The 7,475-nt window shown below is 43.1% G+C and overlaps 1 long non-coding RNA gene across 1 annotated transcript; it reads left to right on the top strand.

Moving 5' to 3' along the window:
• The first annotated feature begins 352 nt into the window (after window positions 1–352).
• Window positions 353–7,121, top strand: LOC135318904 (uncharacterized). The gene is made up of 4 exons (XR_010377338.1): window positions 353–629; window positions 4,093–4,234; window positions 4,652–4,783; window positions 7,050–7,121. It is a non-coding gene; the product is annotated as an uncharacterized LOC135318904 (long non-coding RNA).
• Window positions 7,122–7,475: the final 354 nt, after the last annotated feature.

Here is a 7,475-nt window from a genome sequence, read left to right as displayed (position 1 = left end):
TCTTTCATTTTGCAAATAAGGAAACAAGGATGCAGAATGGTTCAGAAAGTTGCCCAAGTACACAGCTATGAAGTAGGGGAGTCAAGATGGAAACAAGGAATCTCCAGTCCAAATCCATGGTTCTTAGCACCCATGCCCCCGCTTACTGCATACTCTTAGCATAGGAAATACTCAGTAAATGTTTGTTAATTGAGTGAATGAACAAACGGATGAATCAAGAAAGTGTGTGTCTTCAAGCGTGAATACTCTGTGCACAGGACTTCGTGTTCTCTTTCAGGTAGTGGCTGCTCAAGGGATATTTGCAAAGTTAATGACTGAACGAATCTGCACTAGAGCAGATGTCAGGGGAATGCTGAGTCTAGAAAGTTCTCAGAGGGGAGTTATTCACTCCCTCTTTCAACATGGATTACTCATCACTATTCTTTCAGCATTTATTCAAAGGCTGCTGTACACTGGGGAGATGATATAAAGAATAAGTCAGACATGAGTTTTAGTCCTCGGGTGCTTACGTTTTGTAAGATGAGAAATGACTGGTGTTTTTCAAGTCTGAGAAGAAGCAGACACTAGCAGAGTAAACATAATTCAAGCTCAGAAAACGGACAACAAAACATTCAGAGGTGACCAGTAAGGTAAGTCTAGTGTTGAACAGGCAGGAGTGGCTCCTTATAGAGGAAACGCAGCCGAAGATGGTGAACAGTCACTGATGACTCACCCATCAAAATAGGAAGCTCTGTCTGGTAAGGAAGATGGTGACATCCAGGCGGCAGAAACCACGAAGGTTCTGCACAAATACTTACCACAGCCGACTGCACCTTCGCTGCCTGGGCTGCTGCCTGAAGAGAGGGGAGGCCTACTCACTGGCCATGGCTCCCCGGAGGCAGGGCAGCACTGTGGAGGGAGACCCCAGGATCTCAGGGTCACTGCCCCACTCTGAACAAAGTCTCCCTCGTGTAACAGCTCTGCAAATTTGGGCATATAGGAAAGTGGAGATAATCACAATTTCCCTTTTCACTGAGTTGCTGTGAAGACCAAAGAGTTAATACCTGTAAAGGGTATAAAGCAGTGCCTGGCTGGTAAGAAGCACTCACTTAGTCATTAGTTATTGTCATTGTACTGCTATCCTTGATTCCAGTGGCTTGTATATTGGAACGGCAGCAACCCTAATGAATTTTAGAAGGAAGAGACGATGCTTACATATCACTTGGGTATGAAATAAGAGTATGTCATACAGCTTGCATCTTAGATAACGGCTTCATTCCTAAGATGACAGTTCTCCTGTCAGCCAGGAGCTGGCTTCTCTCAACTGCCAGACAGTTGTCCTCTGTGGCAGACCTCCAAGTGGATCATGATGTTCCCTGTTTGGGGACTTTAACCCAAGACTTTTAAGAGGCACAGAATATCATCCTGCCAAAGCCACACACTAACATTGTCTTTCACTCTGCCAGACCATTGCACCTATCAGACGCTATGATCTATTTTTAATATTTAAATGTTACTCTACCTTGAAAGTAGATATTTCTTTATTCAGGCAAATGCTGATTTAATCCCTGTATTTCTTTTCTATTTAAAACATCAAAATATATATTTTAAAAGTATATACCTTAAATAAAAATAATTCATTTAAAAAGAATTTACAACTAGATGTTGGATCTAACTCTTCTGCAAAAATAAAATTCTGGTTTTACATTTTGCAGGTAGTCGTTTAATATAAACATGTTTTAGTACAAATAACAGCTTTCAAAATTATGACTACTGAATAAATATTTTCAGAATGTAATTATTTCTATTTATTTATGTTTATGTATCAAATATTACAACTTACCACCCAATGCTAGGGTCTCAATTTGCCCTGTTTTCTTTTTGAGGGAAAAGTAATTAGATTTATTTATTTATTTACATTTGGAGGAGATACTGGGGATTGAACCCAGGACCTTGTGCATGCTAAGCATGTACTCTACCACTTGAGCTATCCTCCCCCTTTGCCTTATGAGATGCCTTAAATAAAAGAACACATTCATAAAAAGGAGAGATACTTTCCAAATTGTCTGATAAGATAACTTAGTTGAATAGTCAAGAAATTAAAAAAAAAGCCCTCGAGTTTATTTCACACCAGCATCAGCCAGATAAAACGTTAGGGGCTTATTGCTAGGTGGGCACAAGAGTGGGTCTGAGATCATCCAGAGAAGGTGGTGGCTATAGTGAAAATAGCACAGACTTTGGTGCCAGGAATATGGCCCTAAAACTGGATACTGACACATTGGCCAAGTGTCTTCTGAGCCTCACTTTATTCACATGAAAAAGAACCATAGTAAAAGCAACCTCACAGGGTCATTGGGAAGATTAGATCTAATAAGTTATATAAAGTGCCTGGAACATAGGAGATGCTCAATAACTTGCAATTCTTATGATGGGGCTCATTTTGATGTATTTGCTGCAGATACAATTCGATGGTGTTTGCAGTGTATTTTTGTCGTTGTTGTTTATTGTTGTATTGGTATTTTAAAAGGCATGTTAGCAATTCTTCCTCCATGAGGTTGCCCCAGGGGGAGCCAGAAGAGGCTGGCTCATTCCTCTAGCCCATAAGACTTTCTAGAGTGCCTGTTCCAAAGCACACTGGAAAGACCATCACCCTTTGTCCACACTCAGCAGGCTACTGTTGATAATGAAGAACAGGAGGTAGGGAGACCAGAGACGTAGTCCTGTACTCCATCTCAAAAGGGCTCTGTGACCTTGGGTCAGTTGCCTCCTCTCTCTGGGCCTCAGTAGCCTAGTTTTAAGACCAGGAAATCAGATAAAATTTTATCTGGGAAACTTCCAGTTCTAAAACTGCATTAGGTAACCAAATCTATGATTTTCTGACTTAGGTATAGGTTCAAGAGAAAGACAATCTGTAGAAATGACTAAGCAGGTAGGAGGCATAAACTGTCCAACTCGTGTTTGAAAAAGTGTGCTATTGACCCGAAGTTCATGTTTTCTTAAAAGCTAAAAATTAAAGAAGATCAGATCATTTTTCCCCTGTGACCAAGGAAGGATTTTCACACAAGCTTTATCGTCAACACCTAAGATGGTCATTTGTAAATATTTCTCTAGTCCTGGCAATAGACATGCACTTAGCACAGCACACAGTATCTTCCTGTTCACTCTGCTGACCAAGGACTCACATATGGGTTGGGATCTGGGGTAGAGTCTGTGGCCCTGGATCCTATCTGTAGCCGTTGAGGTTACCCACCACATACAGCCCCAAATATAGTTGGTGAGTGCTAGCTTGCAGTGATAAATTATTTCCTATACTTGAACCAATGAATAAGTCCAGGTCTAAACCATCCATCTTCTAAATCTGATCAGCCATGGAATGGGTCACCTTGGGAGGCAGAAAGCTCCCCGCCTGGAGATATCAAAGGAGTACGGTGGACTCTTTGTGAGGGGTATCATGTTGGACATTCAGGTATAGAGTGATCTCTAAAGTCCTTCTGAGCCGACGTGTATGATTTTCTGGTTCTACCTAGTCTTGTCAGGCTGACTCTGGAATGTGGGTGATGGGTTTTATCATACTCTAAAAAAGAAATGAGTTGTTCAACCCCGACAAGGAAGAGAAAAAGGCCAACTCCGCACATGGGCTAAAAGAGTCTTTTACTAAAGACACCAATATTCCAGGGTTCTGAGCCATGGAGTTATAAATTTTGATTAAATATGAATGACAGCATTGTGAAAAAAAGTTCAGCAGAGGTAACTGACATGCCCAAACCAGGACTTGGCACGCCGGAGAGGGCTAGATCACCTTGCCGGTAATCACTACGCTACCTGACAATTACCTGCCTGCCCACTTCTCCCTGGATCCTCCGAGAATCCCTGGACCTGGCTTGGTTTGTACCCAGCTCAGTACCCATGGCTCCAAGAATTGTTCTTTAGCTTAATCCAGTCCTCCTTCCCTTGGCATGCTGCCTGCTCCAACCCAGAAGTTAAAAGGTTGCACTTCCTTAAAATGTAGTATTTCCCAACTGAACCTGCATCAATCAACTGATTAGTATAATTGCACATGCATTGCTCAAGGCCCAACTCTGGCTAATGATCGCTGGCTTTGTCTTATACCAGGCTGGCCTTTCCTTGATCCCGCGGAGAACTGACCCCTTGAGAAAAAGTGCACAAGAAGATCTGAAATGTAACAGGGACAACACCATGTCAAATTGCCATAGCCATCCAGAGGCCATCCGTTTGCAGCGTCTGTCCAGATCTGGTAAGGCAATTGAGTCTCAGTTTCCATGGTGGGGTGTGGAGAGTGACTCAGAAGATAAAGAATGGCATGGTACAGGAGCCACTACAGAGGTTTCCTGCCCTAACTCTCTTTTTGGGCTCTTTAGCTGGCCCTACACTCCCCTCAGTTTTCTGATTCCCACAACTCACCTTGGGGTGGCGTTGATTTGCTGGTTGGATGAAGGAGTAGCATGGTTCAATGCCGGGAGACCTGGGGGCTTGGTCTGTGGGCATCAAGACAAGCTCGTGGTCTTTACAGGACTCACCCTGTCTTCAGCTGGAGCCCAAGACCAAGGAGAGCAGCCCATCCTTAGAAGGAGTCTACCTGAAAGGCCAGGTCCATGCTTGTCAATGCAAGGCAGGGTATTAAGGTCTGGCTCACTCCACTGTTCTCTCTCAGGAACCACAAAGGGGTGGTAACACCACCAGCTGGAGAGCAGGGCTCACTCACGCTCTGGCTCCTGCCTGCTCCTGTCTGAGGTTGCTGTGATCTTCTCTGTTTGAAGAAAGCTACTTGGCTCTAAACTAAAATGTAAGTCTCATGAACGAACCTCCTTCCAAAGAATATGCCCTTCTCTCTCTCTCTCCTCTTCCTTTGCCTCTGTCTTCCTTTTGGTCATTTAGGTGGTGATACATGTTCACAGGGGATTAAAACATTTAACATGGTCACCAGAGAAGCCCAAACAGCAGTGTTTTGAATCTGTTGATGAAAAAAAGGGAAGTGATACTGGCCATTGGGTGAGCGGTGACATCAAAGAGAAGCCGTGTTCTCTTCCCTCCAGTGTGGCTGGGATTTTTTTTACCTCAAGAAGAGGATTAAATAGAGCTTTCCAGGAAAAGTATGACTCGTATTTTTATTTTTTTGCTCCTTCTACCTTCTTTTTGCAATCCATTCAGAAATATGTACATGCATTTGATACCCAGAGACCAATTTCATTTTGTGCAGAGACCTAATGCCATTGAAAACTGATACTAGGACTATACTTAATGAAACAATAACGTCCAAAGGCTTTTATAACCACTATGTTGATCCTCTGAACAGCACAGCAGAGTTTGAAAGGACGAGTATGAGTATTACCCCAGTTTTGGGGGGAAAGCAGGGCCAGAAGGTGAAATGCCTTGTCCAGAGGTCATACACCTGACAGACAGAAGCGTCAAGACATCATCACTTTTCTAACTTCAGGCTCAGTGGGATTTTTACTACATCTTACTGCCTCTTCCCACACAATAATCTTTTGAGATTAAGTCTCTAGACTCTAGAGTTGAGCCCATGGAGTTACTAAAAGGACTAAGAAAAAAGGAGCTTTGAAAAGGTTATATTCTTATCCCTCTTTCTCTGCACAGTGTCTGGGAATCAAGGGAAAGGAGTATAGTTTAAGATTGCTTTAAAAATTCGCTGGCCCACGGTTACCTGACTAATGACAGTAATAAAATCCTGTCTATCGAGACCACACTCGTCTTGGTTTTTCTTGGCTCATGACTTGTCTTAGCTGAGTGGCCAGCTATGTGCAAGTTAACTGGTAGGAAGGTTTTCTGGGCACAGTGACAGGTTCTGAGGCTTCTGTTGAGATCCAGGAGCAAATTTAGGCAGATTTGTACCTGTTATCAGGAGGAGGGACCAGATACTGAGCACATGGCAAGCCAGCAGCACTGCCCAAGAGCTTTGTCTAGCACAGTCTGGACTGTGTGGTCACCACCTGGATCACCTCCTGAACTCTGGGGAGAGAACTGATGATTACTGTTCAGAAGCTGGGTCTGCTGCCGTGGGCAGTCCAGGATCTTGAGAAAAAAATCAATTTAGCGTGCCTACCCATGGGGGAAATTTTCCAGTTCCTACCAAATGAGGGTAAGATTAAAGGGCCCTTCCTCCCCTCTCTCAACTTCTCCCAGTCATTATCAGCATCATAAAATCAACCATGGGTGGCACTTGGGAGAAATCATGGTATGGTGGCTCGTGCACTCAGCTAGGAGTACAAAGTCCCTGTTTCTCTCCAGGCTCTGTGTGGTCTTAGACAAGTGATTTGACTTTGTGGGTTTCAGTGTCTCCATCTACCAAACGGGAAGTTGGACTACATAACCTTTAACATTTCCAGGCCTGAAATTCTTTGATCCTATCTAGAATATCAAATTCTGGTCTAAACATGCTTCACCAAAAGTGTTCAAAGGTCCTCAAGCTTCTTATCTTCAGTTTGCCTCTCTCTTCTCAGGGTTGCCAGGGTGACAGTGAGCAGGAGAAGCTGCACCTCCTTCCCCACTATAGTGATCACCCGGCACCCACCCACCACACCCCCAGCTCCTCCCTTTGCCAGCGACCTTAGGCTCCAGCCACTGAAACATGCAGACACAATAGGAGGACTATTATTATGCAGAGGGCTCTCACTTTAAAGAGGAGAAAAGAGAGTCACAAGGGCTGTGAGACCCAGTCAGTTCCTGAGATGGGCCAGGACACCAGCCCAGACACACCGACACCCTAGCTGAGTGCTTGTTCCATGACACCACTACACTGGAAATTTCTTTTCTTAAGCTCTCACTTGGATATGAGAATGTCTTCTGTTCATGACTCCCAGAATCCAGGGGATTACATTTACTGACTGAAATAAGTGACTATCTGCCCTGCATCCCCATCTATATCCATTCTAACTCCTTTTATCTTGTCTCTTCCCTGTAATTATCTTTATAATCATAAGTGTTTCCAGTACACTACCTTAAGTTGTTTCTTAGAGAAAAATGATATTAGTTAAAGTAAGAAATAAATGAATAGCAAATATTAACAATTAGGTCATTTCTTATTTGTTTAGGATACAAGATTAAAAAACAAACACATGAAAGCAAAAATAAAACCTCTCCGTACCCCATCACTCTGAAATATCCGCTGGGAACATTTGGTGAGTTTCCTTTCAGTGTTTTTTCCATACACATACATGCATACTTACTGTTCATGACTTTTCATAGGTATTTCAAAGAGTTGTTAGGACTTATCATCATGATACACCTTTGGCCTTATATCAGCTGTATAAGATCTTCTATCAGTTGTGTATGGAATTCTTATAATTTGCTATCACTTGTGGGGTTTCTCTTTTCTAATTAAACCGTGATTGACACAGAGCCCACTGCTGAAACTACTAAAACGTGTCAGGTCAGGAATTTGGTGTTGGCTTCCCTACCTGGACATCTTCCAGAAGTGAATTTTGAAGCATTGGACAGTGTATTTCAAAACAGCTCCA

The sequence above is a fragment of the Camelus dromedarius genome, chromosome 2, assembly GCF_036321535.1.
Source record: "Camelus dromedarius isolate mCamDro1 chromosome 2, mCamDro1.pat, whole genome shotgun sequence".
NCBI lineage: Eukaryota > Metazoa > Chordata > Mammalia > Artiodactyla > Camelidae > Camelus > Camelus dromedarius.
The sequence above is the reverse complement of the archived record's forward strand: the minus strand, read 5'-3'. Positions and strand labels throughout refer to the sequence as shown.